The following is a 19,069-nucleotide window of genomic DNA, read 5'->3' on the forward strand; positions in this document are numbered from 1 at the left end:
ATCAAGATTGTCACACACCTAGATATTGGGGCAGTGTCATAAAAGAGTCCATCGAGATCACGGAGAATCTCATCAACCGTGACACCGGATACCAGCTTAGCAGGGCCTGCAATCCGGCTCTTGAACTTCTGAACACTCAGCGCAAAACATATCGAGATTTCAAAAGAAACAGGAGTGGGGACCGAGAAAACAGTTACGAGACATAGCACCAGACACTACAGGTTTGTCCTGACACTCCAGAGATGAAGACCACGACCCTAGGCCAAATCGGGTGCGGACGTCGGTCGGAACACCAACGATCAGAGGGAACCATTGGAGCCACGCCTGGCGGCCACGGACCGTAAACGAGACGCTCGACGCGGTGCGAACCAGTTACGAAGCACCCAGCTAGAAACAGTAGAGACCAAGAAAACAGCTAGGATTCAGTGCACCAGATCCAGACACTACAGATGACTACCGCGATCCCAGAGAGCGGCTGAGCCGGGTACAGGTGGCAATCGGAACACCAGCAACCAGAGAGTTCCACGGGAGCAGCGTCTGGAGGGCGCGGAGCGAGGAGGAGAAACACTCGATGCGATGCGGACCGTCTAGGGAGCAACCAGCACCTTACAGTCATGAATACTGGACTCAATCCGCCCAAAGACCATTCTCTGGTAGCACCTGAAGAAGACAGAGAGCTACGCCGTCGAAGTATCGTGCGGGAATGACGCGAACATCCACAGATGTCCGTTTTCTTTTTTTTGAAAATGTCAAGTAATCAATAAATTTTTTGATCTCCAACCGTGAAGTCCAGATCAAATCCAACGGCAGATTCTGCAGTACTTCCGCAATCACAATGAAAAACACTTTAGTGATATGAATCAACGCATACACAAGAGAGAATTCAGCGCGACTGGGAGCACTTATGCCGGTTTCGACAGTACTGTTATTGGCAAAAGTCAGTTGTCATTTTTTAAACTTAGGTGCGTCACCAGAGCAGTTAACAACCAACTTAAAACTGTCACGCAAGGACGCCTCATGAAGTCGTTGCGATTTTGATCAAGAAATGAATAAACACTTATGCCAAGAGGACGTGATACCTCATTATAAACGAGAACCTGTTTAGCTTCATAAGAATAATGTTGTTACAAGTACACTAATACTCATGACGTGAACCGAAATCTACAATGATAAATACGGATCCAAAAAATAAAGGCAATCATCTAAAAAAAAACTTCCAACTTAATGCAAGCGAAAGAAACCATGTATTAACACCACTCCTCTTCAGAATGCGGTAAAACATGCTTTATCCTGTAGAGGACTCAGACTGCCATACGATTGTAATATGTAATCACCCATGATGAATGGCTATTCAACCGGAAGGTGAAGATCAGCCGGGAGGAACTGGCGTCAACAGATCGCTACCTGGAGCCGTATAGCAGCAGAGGCGACTTCAGCGGACTGACTGCAATGGATCTCGTGTCGCTGACATGGCAACTTTACCTAGCCTCGCTGCCTGTTACCTGACAGAGCTTTGAGCCTTCCGACGTAGAAATGTGACGTCAAAATCGTGTTATTTAAAATTAACTCAGGTAATTAGGAAAAAAAACATAGTGAAAATGATGAGAATCGCACAAATGAATCCACACACATTATAAAAATAAATGGATGTATATTTGTATCTCACGTATGTTCAACGTCTCCTCCTAAACTACTCCACCGATTTCACCTAAACGTGGTACACATACCATTTACTGAAATCATTGCTGTCAGGGTAAGAGCCGCCTACCTACGTATCAATGAGTTGTGGGTGATAAAGCAGAGCAGCCCATGACGTGCAAATTCGACTATTTTAGTCATTCAGTATTTGAGAACGAGAGCACTTAGAGAATAAACTTAATACATAGTTTCAGAACTTTACGAAACTCTTTGCTCGCTGACTACCAGCGCAAAATGATGAAAGAAGAAAATTTCATCATATACTACATTTTCGTGGATCATGCAATAAAACTGCCGCATCAAGCATGACGTTCCAATTTATTGATTCTTTAGATCTATTTGTATTCGTGTCAAATATTGCAGACAATGGTCACATATCACACAGAATTTACAAGAAATTTTATATCATTGTACGATACATATTTCGGAAGATACGAAGTCATGCTTACAGAGATGCGTGAGAAACGACAGCATCGTGCAACACGTTTAAATTTATTACTTCGCTGCAACTACACCTATTCCCAAGACTTTTCGCAGGCAGTATCTCATCTGCGACTGAATGTAGCAACAAAAATATGTTACTGCATGCCACACACTGCAGGAGATACGACATATATCACTGATGCGCATGAAAAATTGCCACATCATGTATGACGCATTAATTTACTACCGGTACTTCTTTATTACTCACTGTATTCGCAACATTTCGCAGACAGTATCCATGAATGTCACTGGTGGTGATGATGAGGTCCCACACTCCGAGGAGCATAGGGAACGATCCGCAAGAACCGCGGCGCCGACAAGGAAAGGTCGTGGCGGAGATGGTTTTGCCATAGCCTCCCTCCGACCGTAATGGGGATGAATGATGATGATGAAGACGACACTACAATACCCAGTCATCTCGAGGCAGCGAAAATCCCTGACCCCCCCCCCCCCCCAGGAATCTAGGCAGGGACCCCGTGCGCGGCAAGCGAGAGCGCTACCTTAAGACCACGAGCTGCGGACATGTCACTGAAGCTACCTACAAAATCATACACACATCAAAAACAGTTCATCACAGTGCATCACCTCGGCTCCGAGAGTTCCGGAACCTGTACAGAAAACTGGATTATAGATCAACATAATCATCATTTCCGCATTTTCTTATTGCTCATGAAAACCACACAATGTATGTTGTACCACCATACAGCGAAATCTTCAGAGGTGGTGGTCCAGATTGCTGTACACACCGGTACCTCTAATACCCAGCAGCACGTCCTCTTGCATTGATGCATGCCTGTATTCGTCGTAGCATACTATCCAGAAGCTCATCAAGGCACAGTTGGTCTTGATTGTCCCAATCCTCAACGACGATTCGGCGTAGTTACCTCAGAGTGGTTGGTGGGTCACGTCGTCCATAAACAGCCTTTTTCAATCTATACCAGGCGTGTTTGATAGGGTTTATGTCTGGAGAACATGCTGGCCACTCTAGTCGAGCGAATTTGTTAACCTGAAGGAAGTCATTCACAAGATTTGCACGATGGGGGCGTGAATTTTCGTCCATGAAGACGAATGCCTTGCCAGTATGCCGCCGCCATGGTTGCACAATCGATTGGAGGATGGCATTCACGTATCGTACAGCCACTATGGAGCCTTCCATGACCACCAGCGGCGTACGTCGGCCCTACACAATGGCACCCCAGAACAGCAGGGAGTCTCCACCTTGATGCACTCGCTGGACAGTGTGTCTAAAGCGTTCAGCCAGAGTGGGTTCCCTCCAAATACGTCTCCGGCGGTTGTCTGGTTGAAGGCATATACGACACTCATCGGTGAAGAGAACGTGATGCCAGTCCTGAGCAGTCCTTTCGGCATTTCTTGGGCTCACCTGTACCGCGCTCCATGGTGTCGTGGTTGCAAAGATAAAGTTGCAACGATGGACCTCACCATTGATGTCTGGAGTGAAGTTCCGCATCATGCAGCCTATTGCGCACAGTTTGAGTCGAAACACGACGTCCTAAGGCTGCACGAAAAGAATTATTCGTCATGGTAGGGTTGCTTTTCAGGGTTCCTCGGAGCCATAATCCGTAGGTAGTGGTCATCCACTGCAGTAGTAGCCCTTGGGCGGCCTGAGCGAGCCATGTCATTGACAGCTCCTCTCTCTCTGTATCTTCTCCATGTCTGAAGAACATCGCTTTGGTTCACTCTAAGATGCCTGGACACTTCCCTTGTTGAGAGCCTTTACTGGCAGGAAGTAACAATGCGGACGCCATCGAACCTCGGTATCGACCACTTGGGCATGGTTGAACTACAGACAACACGAGCCGTGTACTTTCCTCCTGGTGGAATGGCTGGAACTGATCGGCTGTCGGAACCCCTCCGTCTAATAGGCGCTACTCATGCATGGTTGTTTACATCTTTGGGCGGGTTTAGTCACATCTTTAACAGTTAAAGGAACTGTGTCTCTGATACAATACGCACAGTCAATGTCTATCTTCAGGAGTTCAGGAAACTGGGGCGGTGCAAGACTGTTTTGATGTGTGTATAACTTTGCAACAAATATTTCAGGATATATGACGTCATAAACATTGAACTGTATCAAAACGAAACAGCAGGGCGAAATTCGCTAGAAATACAGGTGAAATATTTGTGAAAATGCATGTGAAATTAGCGCACAGTGACCCATCCGCGAACCCCTCAGACGCCATGTTGGACTGCCACAACACATCGGGCTTGGTGTGCATCAGCACTGAAAGAATTCATCTTTGGCGATCATGCGATGTATATATTTGTATGTGTGTGTGAGTGAGAGTGTCCAAATGAACAGACAACACATATATATAAAACGCTTAAGTAAAGAGAAATATTTTGCAAGGAAGACAAAAACATATTACTAAATCAGTAAACACATTACGACATAAAAAGAAAACAGTTAAGTATTGACAGTCATAGAACATATATAGAATTACGAACAGAACGTGATGCATTAGGTTATAGGCGAATGTTAGAAACCGTGAAGATTTCCAATTATTTCTGCAAAACTTTCGTCGTTGTAGTTTACGATTTTCATATTTCGTTACTGTTCCGTTACAGCAACATTTTTGGTGTATCTTCAAACGGTCATATAGATTAGACCGTTCATACGGAATATTTGGTGACTTGTGGGTCTGATTCACATAGTTACTAAGTTCGCGGGCTGGCTTGTCATTGACGCGACAGCAGCGCTCCTAGCCGTTAAGGTCAAAACTACAACGTCCATGAGGTTAACGTGTATGTGGTTACGCACCGATATGAGTGGCACCCCATTCCCGACACGTCACAGCAACAAATTATGCGACAAAAACCGCGTTTTTGAGAGTGCACTCATTTTATGTTCACCTAATTATCAGATGCTTCCATGTATTTACGCGTCGTGAATATTGTTTCCTTACTTCCTACGTTTTACAACTGCTGCCTTAAGAACTTCTGTTGCAAAATTCTGCAATGCCATCTGTAAACTTCAGTGCTCACGACACATGAACAAATGTAAACATCTTAAGATGGGATGCCAGTCATGTTGATACATCAGCATGGGAAAATAAATAGCAATAAAAGCAATTGATTGCAGCTAACTCATTAGAAATAATCTTCAATTTCAATAATTGCAGCGTTCAGTGCACCCAAAATGGATACGAAGTATTCACAAATATTAATATGAGAAAGAACAGAGAGACAAAAGCTATTAGGGTTAACTTTGCTATTTTTGTGCGCAGCCAGACCATTAAAGAGTTTGAAATTTAGTGGGATAATATCAACAAAAACATATTTAGCAATAACTTTCTTCTTAATTGGTCAGATGCGTATAGGACTCATGCTTTGAGGATTCCGTACGAAATTATGCACACTGACAGTTTGTCGATTCCGCCAATCGAGAATCTAGGTGTTTTTAGCCTGTTATTGGCAAGATAATTCTCAGGGAGCCTCCAACACTATCGACAACTTTTTTTTGCGTTTGAAATCGGATAACAAATGATGAACGAAATATGTTTCCATGCGATACTCTTGTAAATTAATAATTTTCTGGTATCTTCCGTTACTTATACTGTGAAACGGGAACCACCCCACAGATTCTAAGGAGCGAGATTGATAGTATCAAAATGTGTGAAATAAATGGCCGTATATTTTGATTGCATTTACTTAAAAACGTAACTTCGGTACAGCACCAAAGGACAGTAGACCTTAGTGTGTGACAGACATTTCAGCTTCATATGTCTGCCCTAACCTCAATATAATGAGACTTGAGAGATAGACCGACGGAGGGACAGATAACAAACGACAAAAAATTGTTCCGTTTAATATAATCACAAATTAACCGTTTCTAATATTTACCTTTTGTTGTGCTGTGAAGCGTTTCTTCTTGCCAAATTCCATTATTCCAGGCCATTGAGAAGTTCGCTACAGGTTTTGATTAGTGGGTTTGCGAGTATGAAAATATGCGACATAAAGCGCCGCATCTTTTGATTGGTTTAGTTAAGAGTGACCATAGACCTTAGAATGTGACACAAATTTCAACTAATGTATCTTGCCGTTCTTGAGGAAAAGGGGTCTTAACAGACAGGCAGACAGATAGTTGGAAAATAAATGACAAAAAAATTTCCTTTCGCGTGATGTGATTACAGATTAACACATTTTGGATTAATTCCTTTTCTGCACTTCAAACTTTCATGAATCTATGTCAAATTAAAGTACTCTAGAGGTTTTGGTGAGAGAGTTTGCGAGTATCCAAATACACTCCTGGAAATGGAAAAAAGAACACATTGACACCGGTGTGTCAGACCCACCATACTTGCTCCGGACACTGCGAGAGGGCTGTACAAGCAATGATCACACGCACGGCACAGCTGACACACCAGGAACCGCGGTGCTGGCCGTCGAATGGCGCTAGCTGCGCAGCATTTGTGCACCGCCGCCGTCAGTGTCAGCCAGTTTGCCGTTGCATACGGAGCTCCATCGCAGTCTTTAACACTGGTAGCATGCCGCGACAGCGTGGACGTGAACCGTATGTGCAGTTGACGGACTTTGAGCGAGGGCGTATAGTGGGCATGCGGGAGGCCGGGTGGACGTACCGCCGAATTGCTCAACGCGTGGTGCCAATGATGGTCGTATGCGTGTTTGGCGCCGTGCAGGTGAGCGCCACAATCAGGACTGCATACGACCGAGGCACACAGGGCCAACACCCGGCATCATGGTGTGGGGAGCGATCTCCTACACTGGCCGTACACCACTGGTGATCGTCGAGGGGACACTGAATAGTGCACGGTACATCCAAACCGTCATCGAACCCATCGTTCTACCATTCCTAGACCGGCAAGGGAACTTGCTGTTCCAACAGGACAATGCACGTCCGTATGTGCTCTAGAAGGTGTAAGTCAACTACCCTGGCCAGCAAGATCTCCGGATCTGTCCCCCATTGAGCATGTTTGGGACTGGATGAAGCGTCGTCTCACGCGGTCTGCACGTCCAGCACGAACGCTGGTCCAACTGAGGCGCCAGGTGGAAATGGCATGGCAAGCCGTTCCACAGGACTACATCCAGCATCTCCACGATCGTCTCCATGGGAGAATAGCAGCCTGCATTGCTGCGAAAGGTGGATATACACTGTACTAGTGCCGACATTGTGCATGCTCTGTTGCCTGTGTCTATGTGCCTGTGGTTCTGTCAGTGTGATCATGTGATGTATTTGACCCCAGGAATGTGTCAATAAAGTTTCCCCTTCCTGGGACAATGAATTCACGGTGTTCTTATTTCAATTTCCAGGAGTGTATGTTAGATAAATGGGCGTATATTTTACCGTATTGCCTTAGAAACTTCAGTTTTGTACACCGCTAATGGACTGTAGACCTTAGCATGTGACATAAATTTTAACTTGATACATCTACCAGATCGTGAGAAAAATAATTTTTAACAGTCGGACAGTCTGGTAAACTTATGGACGGACAAAAAAGTGATCCCATGAGGGTTCCATTTCTACCAGTTCAGGAACAGAACCATGAAATTTGCCAAAATATACTTTTGATTACTAACAGCACAGCCGTGGGCTGTTTCTGTAACACTGAATTAGGCCATCATTTCTTTGATCAAAAAAGTTTAAAAATCTATATTATTTGAACTTAGCATATGTCGACTGTATTACACAGAGGCCATACTGGAAAAGTTTGAACAACAGAATGGTGTGTATCCCAAAATGCGTCAAGGGTGGAGTACAGTGCGAGCGCCTCACTCTCTCTGTCTCACACGAATTTTCCGCTGGCCGGACTGAACCAATCGCTGGCCGGATCTGGCCCATGTGCCATCCGTTGACCATCCATGGAATAGATGTGGCTCTTGGCAACGTACTTTCCGCCGCTGCTTATTACACATTTCTTGCAGCTGAAGAGTTTGTCAGACGCGTGACTCATTTTAATACATTTTGACTACATTGTTCTAGGTGAAAGTCGCTTGCCTGTCGCATAACCCTATTAACAATTACACAGCAAAACTTGCTCAAAACGGAATTGCATGGGACTAAAATAATTTTCCAAATTATACAAGTTTCGGGATCACACAAAACTCAAAATGCTACGTAAAATTTGTCAGGTACAGTGCACAAAACAACAGTAAAATTTTTAGTTATGCATTTACTCTATTCACGTGCCTTCATTCCAGCACAGTAGATGTTAATTTACTGTATATTGGACAAAACAACACTGGACTATTACACTAATTGATAAATAACATGGCATTTCTATATTTTTACTCGAACTTTAAATTCATTTATTATTTTATGGTTCAAATGGTTCAAATTGCTCTGAGCACTATGGGACTCAACATCTTAGGTCATAAGTCCCATAGAACTTAGAACTACTTAAACCTAACTAACCTAAGGACGTCACACACACCCATGCCCGAGGCAGGATTCGAACCTGCGACCGTAGCGGCCTCGCGGTTCCGGATTGCAGCGCCAGAACCGCACGGCCATCGCGGCCGGCTATTATTTTATGTACATACATATAATTCCAATGTTTATTTGCTTTGCATTTCACTTTTTTTGCCACATGTCAAGGAGGTAAACTTGTTTTAATATGGTGTTCAAAATTATTTTTTTCTAGGCAATTTTTTGATCCATGCAAAGTTCCTAAAAGTTGTGAGAATTTGTGTCTGCTCCAAATTGCATAACATCGTTTATGCATGCAATGGCTTCTTCAGGTGTATTATTTTTTCTAGGGACAGCATTTTGCTCCTTTTCGTCATCCTTTGTTTCTTCTTTATCATCCTCTGTGTTGCAGATTTCTATTAAATCTGCTACTGAGGTAAGAGTGGAGTAAGTTGACAGAAAGTCTTCATTTCGAATGTAATCATCTGCACAACATGAAATGTTTCGCATTTTCATTAATTCAGCAATTGCTGCTCCATTTTCTTGAACTTCGATGGCCACAGAAGCGTCTTCTTATTGACCCCAAACCCTGCTTTGTTGAAGCACTTTGTGACAGTTTCGGGTTTCATGTCTTTTACTGCTAAGTGAATCCAATTTACTGCATCCAGGACAGAGACTGACCGTGCAAGAGCAAAAGCACTTTCGGCTTCTTCAGCACTAAAAAAAGAAAATTGCATCCGTAATTACCTATAATGACACTTCAATGTGTAAATAACGCCCTGGTCCATGGGTTGTGTGAGGCTGGTCGAACCTGGAGGGAACCAAGCCAATTTTACATTTGATAACGTTACTTTTGGGTGGCAGTTTGCATTGTCTAGGAAAAGGAGAATTTGGTGATTTCCTTTTTTATTAATTGATAGCATCAGTAATCGCCTACAGCGATTCTTAAATGTGTAAATAACCCGCTGGTCCATGGGGTGTGTGAGGCTGGTCGAACCTAGATGGTACCAAGCCAATTTCACATTTGATAACATTACTTTCGGATGGCAGGTTGCATTTTCAAGGAAAACGAGCACTTGCCGATTTCCTTTTTTGTTTTTGGTATTGAAAGAGCCCAGCCATTCTTCCATAAGATCACTCAATATCTACGCCTTTTTATAGCATCGTCATGTGACTGGAAGCCTACTGACGTCCACCGTTTTGAAACAATGCAGTTTTTCCGCCTTTGCAATCACCAGTGGCTTCCCCATTTTTCCTAACATGTTTCCACGAAGAAGTACAGTGAGGTTTTCCTTGGACATTTTTCCGTCGGTGCGCTTTTCACCTTTAATTACTAGGCTAGTCATTTTGAAGGCAGCGCGCGATAAAAACAGTCCCTTTAAGTCGGCATTGAACACGTCTTTCAGGTCATAAATCACAATTAAGTTGGACAGTATTGTCTTCCATTCTGCTTCTACACTTCCCTGCACATCCTTAGCTGCACCACATACTTCATTCCACACGATGTTGTGCCTAGCTTTGAAACTGCCCAGCCTTCCTTTGGATGCCTTAAACTCCGTAATTCCAAGATCTTTGCCGACTTTCGGAGCCTCACTCTGCAACATGGGTCATGATAAAGACAAGTTTTTGCCCGCACACTTACGACCATTCCCACCCTATTTCGTTAATTTCTTCGTTCCCAATCTTCTTCGCCTTCCTTTTCATCTGCCCGTTCCCTTTCATCCATTTGTCCCAAATGTTTGTCCCTTGTTTCTTTAAGTTTCATAAATTTGTGTTTTACTGCATCTGAAACGCAACATTATTTCGCGCACAGAGAGTTTGTCTTTCTTACTCGCCTCGATTACATTAATCTTTTCTTTAGGTATTAACGACACATACTATTTGTTCGACATTATGTTATTGTATCTCTTAGAAGTGCTACTAGTCAACTGAAACTGGAAGAAAATAATGACCTTGCCAGGCAAAACCATTGTTTAACGGAGCAATACCCACCTCTTTCACTGCGCACATTGCAGCCGAGTTTTGGTGGATGCCCAACAATGTTCCTGTATGCGCCGGTGTGCGTCAATGATGAGGAAAACGAGAAAGCCGACAAACAGAGCGCTGACGAACGAACCGCGCTGTTTTAGGTCTACAGCGCCGCGCTTCACTGCATCTCTTTTCCTGGTTTTGCGCCGCTTAACAGAGGTGTTAAAAGTAACATCCTTGTAGAGTCGTGAATATCTAATGTACTGTAATACAGTACTACTTTATATGCTCTTTTTCGCATTATACCTTGAATTATTAAGTATGTTCTAAGATTTTCTTTCCTTCCCGCGTTAGGCACGTTCTCCTTTATACAAAAGTCAGCACATAAAAGTGCAGTGGATGCGTCGGGACTGAAATACTTGTACGGTTCGGGCAGATGTACGAATTACACACGTGCCGATCTGAGCAAGTTTTATTGTACTACCAGCTTAGTAATTAATAATTATACTAACTGCTTAGTAATTAAAAGGGTCACTCCAAAAAAAATCCACACTATTTTTTTTTTAATCCATCTTGTTTGAAAGTTTTACAGTGTGTAGATACATCCTTTAGGAATAATATTTTCATATCTCCACATAATTTCCATCCCTCTCAACTGCCTTACGCCATCTTGGGACCATTGCTTCTATACCCGCACGGTAAAATTCTGGATCAAGTTGTTGGAGCCACTGTTTGGCAGCGTGCACAAGGGAGTCATCATCTTCAAATCTTGTTCCACGAAGAGAGTCTTTCAGTTTCCCATAGAGATGATAGTCAAATGGAACCAGGTCAGGACTGTAAGCCAGGTGTTTCAGTGTTGTCCATCCGAGTTTTGTGGACGCTTCCATGGTTTTTTGACTGACATGTGGCCGTGCATTGTCATGCAACAGCAAAACATCCTGCGTTTGCCGATGTTGTCCAACACGACTCAGTCGAGCTCGAAGTTTCTTCAGTGTCGTCACATATGGATCAGAATTTATGGTGGTTACACTTAGCATGATGTCCACAAGCAAGAGTCCTTCAGAATCGAAAAACACTGCAGTCATAATTTTTCCAGTAGAAGGTGTGGTTTTGAATTTTTTTTTTTTTTTCTTGGGTGAATTTGCATGATGCCACTCTGTTGATTGCCTCTTCGCCTGTGGTGAAAAATGATGGAGCTATGTTTCATCACCTGTCACAATTCTTCCAAGAAATTCACCTGCACCATTCTAGTACTGTTCCAAACGTTCGCTGCATACCGTCTTTCTTGTTTCTTTGTGAGCCACTGGCAACATCCTGGGAACCCAACGGGCACAAACCTTTTTTAACGCCAACACTTTCAGTATTCTGCAAACACATCCTTCCGATATCCCAACGTAGCGTGACAATTCGTTCACTTTGATGCGTCTGTCAGCAGTTACCAATTCGTTACCTCCTGCACATTGTCGGGTGTGTGTGCAGTACGAGGCCTGCCGCTGCGAGGACAGTCCTCAATATTGCCTTGCCCGCTTTCATCACGTAACCTGCTTGCCCACCGACTAACTGTACTGCGATCGACAGCAGCATCTCCATACACCTTTTTCAACCCCTTGTGGATGTTTCCCACTGTCTCGTTTTCACAGCACAGGAATTCTATGACAGCACGTTGCTTCTGACGAACATCAGGTGTAGCAGCCGTCTTGAAGACATGCTGTGACGGCGCCACTCACGGGAACAGGTTGAACTAAGTTTGAAAACAAGCAGGAAGGATGTATCTACACACTGTAAAACTTTCACACATGCAGAATGAAAACTGTATTTTAACAAAAGTAGTGTGCATTTCTTTTGGAGTGACCCTCGTAATAACTGCAGTCAAGATAGTGGACAGAAGTGAAAATGCATAATGTTCCAAACAGCGGAAGAATTATCTTTGAAAATAATAATACTTGTAGAATCTCCAAGTGCGTGAAATAACATGAGGTATGGCGTCTCTCGCAATTACAAAAATGTTAACTGCGGTGCACCAAGAGACGATGGGCACAACGAATTGCACAGAGCAGAGAGTCTCGAGTATCCGAGTATCACTACTGCAGGTAAGGGGCCACTCGAGCCAGCGGACCTGTGGCCACTGTATGTGTTCCTGTGTAATGGGACGGTCTCTGGTGCAAGCATGAGGAGCTAAAGTAGCAGTCGCCAAACTGCATCATGAACGTCCCATGCAGGCCGAATCAGATATTAGTGTCACCCGCGGTTTTCAGCTGCGTTTTATAAAAATATGCATTTAGCATCCAAAAGGTGAATACAAAAACATTAAGAAACGTTTAGAGTCTCTTGTACGGCCCCTAGCAGTTGAAATCTTGAAATATTCGATTCTATTTTTCTCTTCATTGATCTTAATCAACAGAATTCATATCATTACATGTGTTTAGTCTTCTTTATTCATTTATTTCAACAGAACACTGTGCGGACGTATCCATTTTCCAAAAATCTGAAGAGTGGAACAACGTAAGATTCCTCAATTATTTAGGAGATGGGGATTCAAAAGCTTTCAAAGCAGCTGGAATAACGATGACGTATGGACAAAATGTAACCGTCACTAAACCGGAATGTACAGACCATGTAAGAAAGCGAATGCGTATGCAGATTTTACGACTGAAAACTGCATATAATAGAAATAAATTGGAAGATGGTAGAGGATTAGATGCTAATAGTAGGCTTGCAGAATCTATGATAGACAAAATCCAAAATTATTATGATGTGGTCATCAGGCAAAATGTCAGTAGCGCAGAAGATACGAGAATAGCGCTATGGGCAGTTTTCTTGCATCTCTCTTCAGAGGACGATAAATCCAGTCACGGTCTATGCCCTCAGTGATGTGATTCATGTTGCAGGGCACACCAAAATCGCGAGAAATTCATTCACAGACCATAGTCGAGATTTTGAAATGAACTATCAGAGATTTGTGTGATGTAAGACTACAGAAGATATTTCTCCATGACCGCACCCAGAATCACAAAGAGTCCATCAACAGCGTAATCTGGGTAAGAATTTTCATGCTGGTGTTTATGTCAATTAGTACTCTGCCTCAGTGGCACCGTTAAGTGAGCAAAATTTTGCAAAGTGTGGCGTCCTGAAAAGACTGCAACAAAGTGTCGGTCGTTTTACAATGAGATATATGTTACATTTAGATAAAGAAAGAGTTAGCGCATCAGAAAGAGCTGTTGTAGGCCATGAAGGCCATTAAACAAAACAAATACAACGGAGACGATCAGGGAACAGGAAATGCATGATGAGACGAGGGTACAGACAACCCATCCTGTGAAGCTATAAATCATTGACAACTCTAATGGCTGTTTTCTGTTCGTCGTATTTTTGAAGAAATGATTACTTTTCCTCAGCGCCTACTTGCCAGAATTTGTTCAAGTTACAGAAGATACTAATCTGAGTATTGTACATATTTAACACAGGGCTCTTCCTGTTTTGTAAATCTCAAGGAAGTTAGAGGCTTAGGTACATAGAAAAATGTAGACAGTATCTTATATTGATGACTAATTTTTAAAGAAACAGTTATTATTTCAAAATTTAACAATATTTTTAGAAAATATTATGTTAAAGTGGTAGGAAAATGGTGGCATATACGTCTTTTTCTTCTTAATAAATTACACTCAACGGTTTCTGATAAAACATAACTTACATATGAATAAATTTTACGTTATTTAAGACAGGGATTACCATCCTGCCAAGACCTTCTTAAGAGTGTGCTTTTCGTGATTAGTAACAAACGAAAATACAGAAACAGCAATATTTTATGATGTGCTTGATTTAAATTGACGCCGTTGAATTCGGCAGTGAGCTAAGTAACATTGGCCACTTACCTCAGAGACGGAGGGGTAAGTGGTGCGAGCACTACAGGTTACGGAATGTAAGAGGGGGGAATGTTTTGTTGTTTGTCTTTCAGTGCTGACAACTCAAAGGGGTGTGCACATCTTACCGATCACCTGCTATGGTATTTTTCTGAAACAAAATTTTCATGGATTTATGACTGTGCATTACACTGGCGGTCGTCTTGACACGCGGCACATTTCTGCAGCAAGGAGTAATAAACTAAATTAAGGCAATTGTAATAAATGCAATGAGCAGAAGAAAAATGATATTCAAAACATTTAGTAAGCACATGTGGTCCTATCTCATAATGCATAACACTTTTAAATATAGGTACAGTTACTGTTATTAATAAATGAAGCATACAGTCACACAGACAATACAGCAGTACTTCCTTAGGCAATTACGGTGTTACAACTTTAGGTTCGCTGACGGTGGCAACAGTCTGAAACAGAAAACAGTCGACACGAAGTGCCAACTTATAACGATCAGCAGTTGGAGTCAGCTGCCAACTTATTGAATTCTTTGTACAGCTAATCTGCTAGTGGCTCATAATATACTAATCTATGGAGGATCCCAATTAATAATAAGAGGCCCGAGTTGCCGCATCACAGTGTCAGTACTGGCTTTTGCAAGAATAGCTTCTGGATAATATTGTTATATTTCTGTAGTGTAATCTATCTGGCATATGATACAGACGCCTTTTGAGCAACACTCATTAATGAAAATATGCGGTTCCCGTGGCAGGTATGTAGGAGTCTAACTGGATGGAACTGTAGCATTACAGGCCAAACACTTGTGGCTACTCTCAGACAGTCTTACAAATTCAGCGCTTCCCATTAGAAGTCAAAGTCCATGACCAACTATCAGAATTTTCTTAGTTTTCAAAACATCTGCACAACATTTCATATATCCACGAAATCCTTGCCGAAATATTTTCAATATCTGAGAAATGCTGTGCGAAATTTTACCACATTCACGAAATTGTCCTCCAAAAACATCCGATCAAATAAAACTTTGAATCTAAATGCCACTCGCAGAAAAATACTGCCAGCCTTGTTCAAAATCAAAGCCGGCTGTGCCAGGACTGGAAGGTTACTACCCTTCGTCACACTCCATCTGTCACTGCAGAAACTTTCAAATATACTTATGATTATAGCTATCATACGTAATATACATATACAGAATTTCAATCTTCCCCAAGTTGGCCTTAACTGGGGTTGTCCGTTTTTGAAGTATTTACATTTTTAACTGTCAGATAATTCATTTATCCTAACTTTCTATTAATTGTTATCCAACATAATGAAATCCACAAAACTATGGTTAGCTGTTGTAGTGTACTTCAGTTACTGCCGCTTATGTCTTCTAACTGCAGTATATTTTGCGTTAAAATACGTTTTCAGTTCTCAGAATGACCATTCCGGCTCAGAATTTAAAGCTTACAACATTCATAGGCACTCTGTAACAGTATGTCGATAGAGCTTCTCTAGTGCTATCCATGGACGTTTGGTTTGTTAAAATCGCTCAAGGCATATAGCAACTATTAATTTGTGAAGGCTGTAGGTATTTACAAATCCTAAATGGTTAATAACTTACATTCTGGTTTGATGTATTGAGAAGACGTTTAGACGGAAATTCTCGTCTCACTCTTCTCTCGGTGTACTTTTAACAACCCTACCACAACAAAGGTCAAAAATTAATTATGATTGTGGTGTTGCTCACGCTGCTAAATACTGCATTTTCAGGCGCAACAAAGCTACATTATGTGACAGGTGTCATTAGAGCACAGTTAATAAAGTCATTTCATGAAATAATGGATAAACTAGGCACTCATCTTTTCGTGTTTCCCACGCTGGTCTCGTTGTGAACTCATGGCTCAATCGTCGAAAATCTAGGTGGTGGTGATTCCAAGCTCGGATGCAAAGAGACCTAGGTGCTATTCTGCGATATTCAAAAGTTTTATAGATGTGTTTCATAAACCATTCTTGAAGATTAAACTTTTGCAAGTTAGCGCAATGGTAATGTAAAAAAGTAATCAGCACTCCGAATTTAAGTTAGACTTTTTTTATATTACTTTTGTTGCAATGTCATGCAACTCACAAAAGATCACTTCACAATATAAAGCATACTTCAAAATATCTTCCTCACTGTTAAAGTTCACATTTTATAAACTGACTACAATTTGCGTCTTTTCAGTATGACGACCAGGACTTGACTCTCTAATAACCGCTTACGCGCCTAAAAATCAGAGTTACAAGTACGTCAAGGATCATAGTGACAAAAGAAAGAAAAGTGATTCAAGTACCATTCCAACTTGCCTAACTTTTAAATACAATTCGTTTTTGTTCTGCATGCAGCAGTATGCACGGCAGCGGTAGATATTGTCTCGAAAGAAAGTTTAAGGTATGTCATCATTAAAAAGTTTTGTGGTTGGAATAAGAATGCAATGTCGACCGTTCGGGTGCTGTTTCTGTGTGACACACGCACACACACACACACACACACACACACACACACACACACACACGTGCCCACACACTTACTTACACACACAAATGTACATAAACACACAAAGACTGGAAAAGGTAATACAAACTCTTCGATAGGGTGCGATAATAATGTCTGAAAGCAGTTACGCGTTTTTTATCATTATCTGATGGCAGAATGTTAATTTCCTTAATTGAAATTAGTGGCGTTCGATCGGTACCGCATTAAGTAAATTGCAGCAGCATAGAATACAGTTGCTTCACAGCAGTATGGTTGATGTAAGCATCTGGTACACTTTAACTGCTGGTAATGTGTTACTCACTCTTGTTTCTTAAAGGCAGTGCTTAAACACTCCAAATACACTTTTTCATACGGTATTTCTCATACATGGGCTTTTCATGTGAATATTATTAGGTTTTACAACAACAGAGGATCAAGTGACAGGTTGTGTTTATTTGTCGAAGAACACAATCTGTTGACGTGAGGCTGCAACTTTCCTGTGACACAGTAGGTGTGGTCTACCTTCTGTTTCATATTAGTGGTCTTGCTACAGTTCTTTTGAAAATTATGTGTACTACTAGGACGACAAAGAATGAACACACCTTTAGACATGCTATCAGACCTCTGTATGTTGTGAGCCAAATTTGCGGTATTGCACCAGTTACTTGCTGCAGCACCATATCTGCCGAATTTCCTTCCAAAGTGCGACTTAGAAATGTTGTCAACTTCTCCATTTCTTTATCCTGGTTAATAGCAATCACGGTTGTTGGTATGCAGTGCACTGATAATGAAAACTGGCTAACTTCAAATAAACATTACTTGCCAGGTACCTACCATTTATACATGGCAATCAAGTGGCTTAATTTGCTAGAGCCTGGTACAATGCTGTTTTGGTCTGTACTAACAGGAAAGCGGTATCTGAATGACATCATCCAACTTTTGGAGCTGGTGGACTCTTTGTTAGCTCGTATCAGCTGTGAACACATGAGAGGATTTTACAAAAAAACACAGATTGTGACAATGGTTTTATTAGGAGCAATTATAGTTTTCGTGACAGTGCCCGCAGTATGTAGTGCAGCTGGAGTTCTTATGCATCCTACAGCTATGGTTTATGTCTGTCTGAGAGCCTACTCCCTGCTGTGGCACGTGCAGTTCCTCGGAGTAGTGCTGACAGTGAGAGCCCACTTGGGTGCTGTCAACGTGTTGATGTTGCGGAGTGTACAGCCGCCTGTCACCTCGGAGGCCGACCTCGATGAAGCAGTGACGCGTGCAGCACCACCTGCTGTGGCCGCACCAGTGGGGGACAGCCTGTGGCGGTTGCAGCACGCCAGGATGGTGCTGCACAGGACTGGCCGCCTCTGCTCGCAGCACTTTGGACCCGCCCTGCTGGTCGCCGTCCTCCACAACGCTGTCGTCATAGTCTGCTTGGTGTACGCGTCTGTAGTGGTGGGAGAAGCAACAACCATACCGGCAGAAGTGATAAGAACTATTCAGCTGTCTCTGTGTCTCTACCTGGCACTGGTACTCTGTCACCTTTTGGTCGCATGCTGGGCGTGTTCTTCTGCAGAAGAACGAGCCGTTAAAGTGGGACATTCAATGGCGAAGTTGCAGGTGTTGTTACGCAAGTGGAACGGATCTGATGTCTTCGATGTCCCACTCCACGATTTGCGTTTCTCGGTCTGTGGCTTTTTCGTCATTGACCTACAGTTCTTTGGATCAGTGGTAACCGCTGCCTTAGCATACTTCGTAGTAATCAAACAACTATCTCCAGAGTAATGATAATTTAAACTAAATAACACAATTTGCTGCAACTGAATATACAGGGTGGTCAAAAAGTCAGTATAAATTTGAAAAGTGAATAAATCACGGAAAAATGTAGATAGAGAGGTACAAATTGATATACATGCTTGGAATGACATGGGGTTTTATTGGAACCAAAAACATGCAAATGTTCAAAAAATGTCCAACAGATGGCGTTTAATCTAATCAGAATAGCAATAACTAGCATAACAAAGTAAGACAAACCAAAGATAATGTTCTTTACAGGAAATGCTTAATATGTCCACCATCATTCGTCAACAATAGCTGTAGTCGAGAAATAATGTTGTGAACAGCACTGTAAAGCATGTTCGGAGTTATGGTGAGGCATTGGCGTCGGTTGTTTTCTTT

Source organism: Schistocerca nitens, chromosome 1 (assembly GCF_023898315.1).
Source record: "Schistocerca nitens isolate TAMUIC-IGC-003100 chromosome 1, iqSchNite1.1, whole genome shotgun sequence".
NCBI classification, from domain to species: Eukaryota; Metazoa; Arthropoda; class Insecta; order Orthoptera; family Acrididae; genus Schistocerca; species Schistocerca nitens.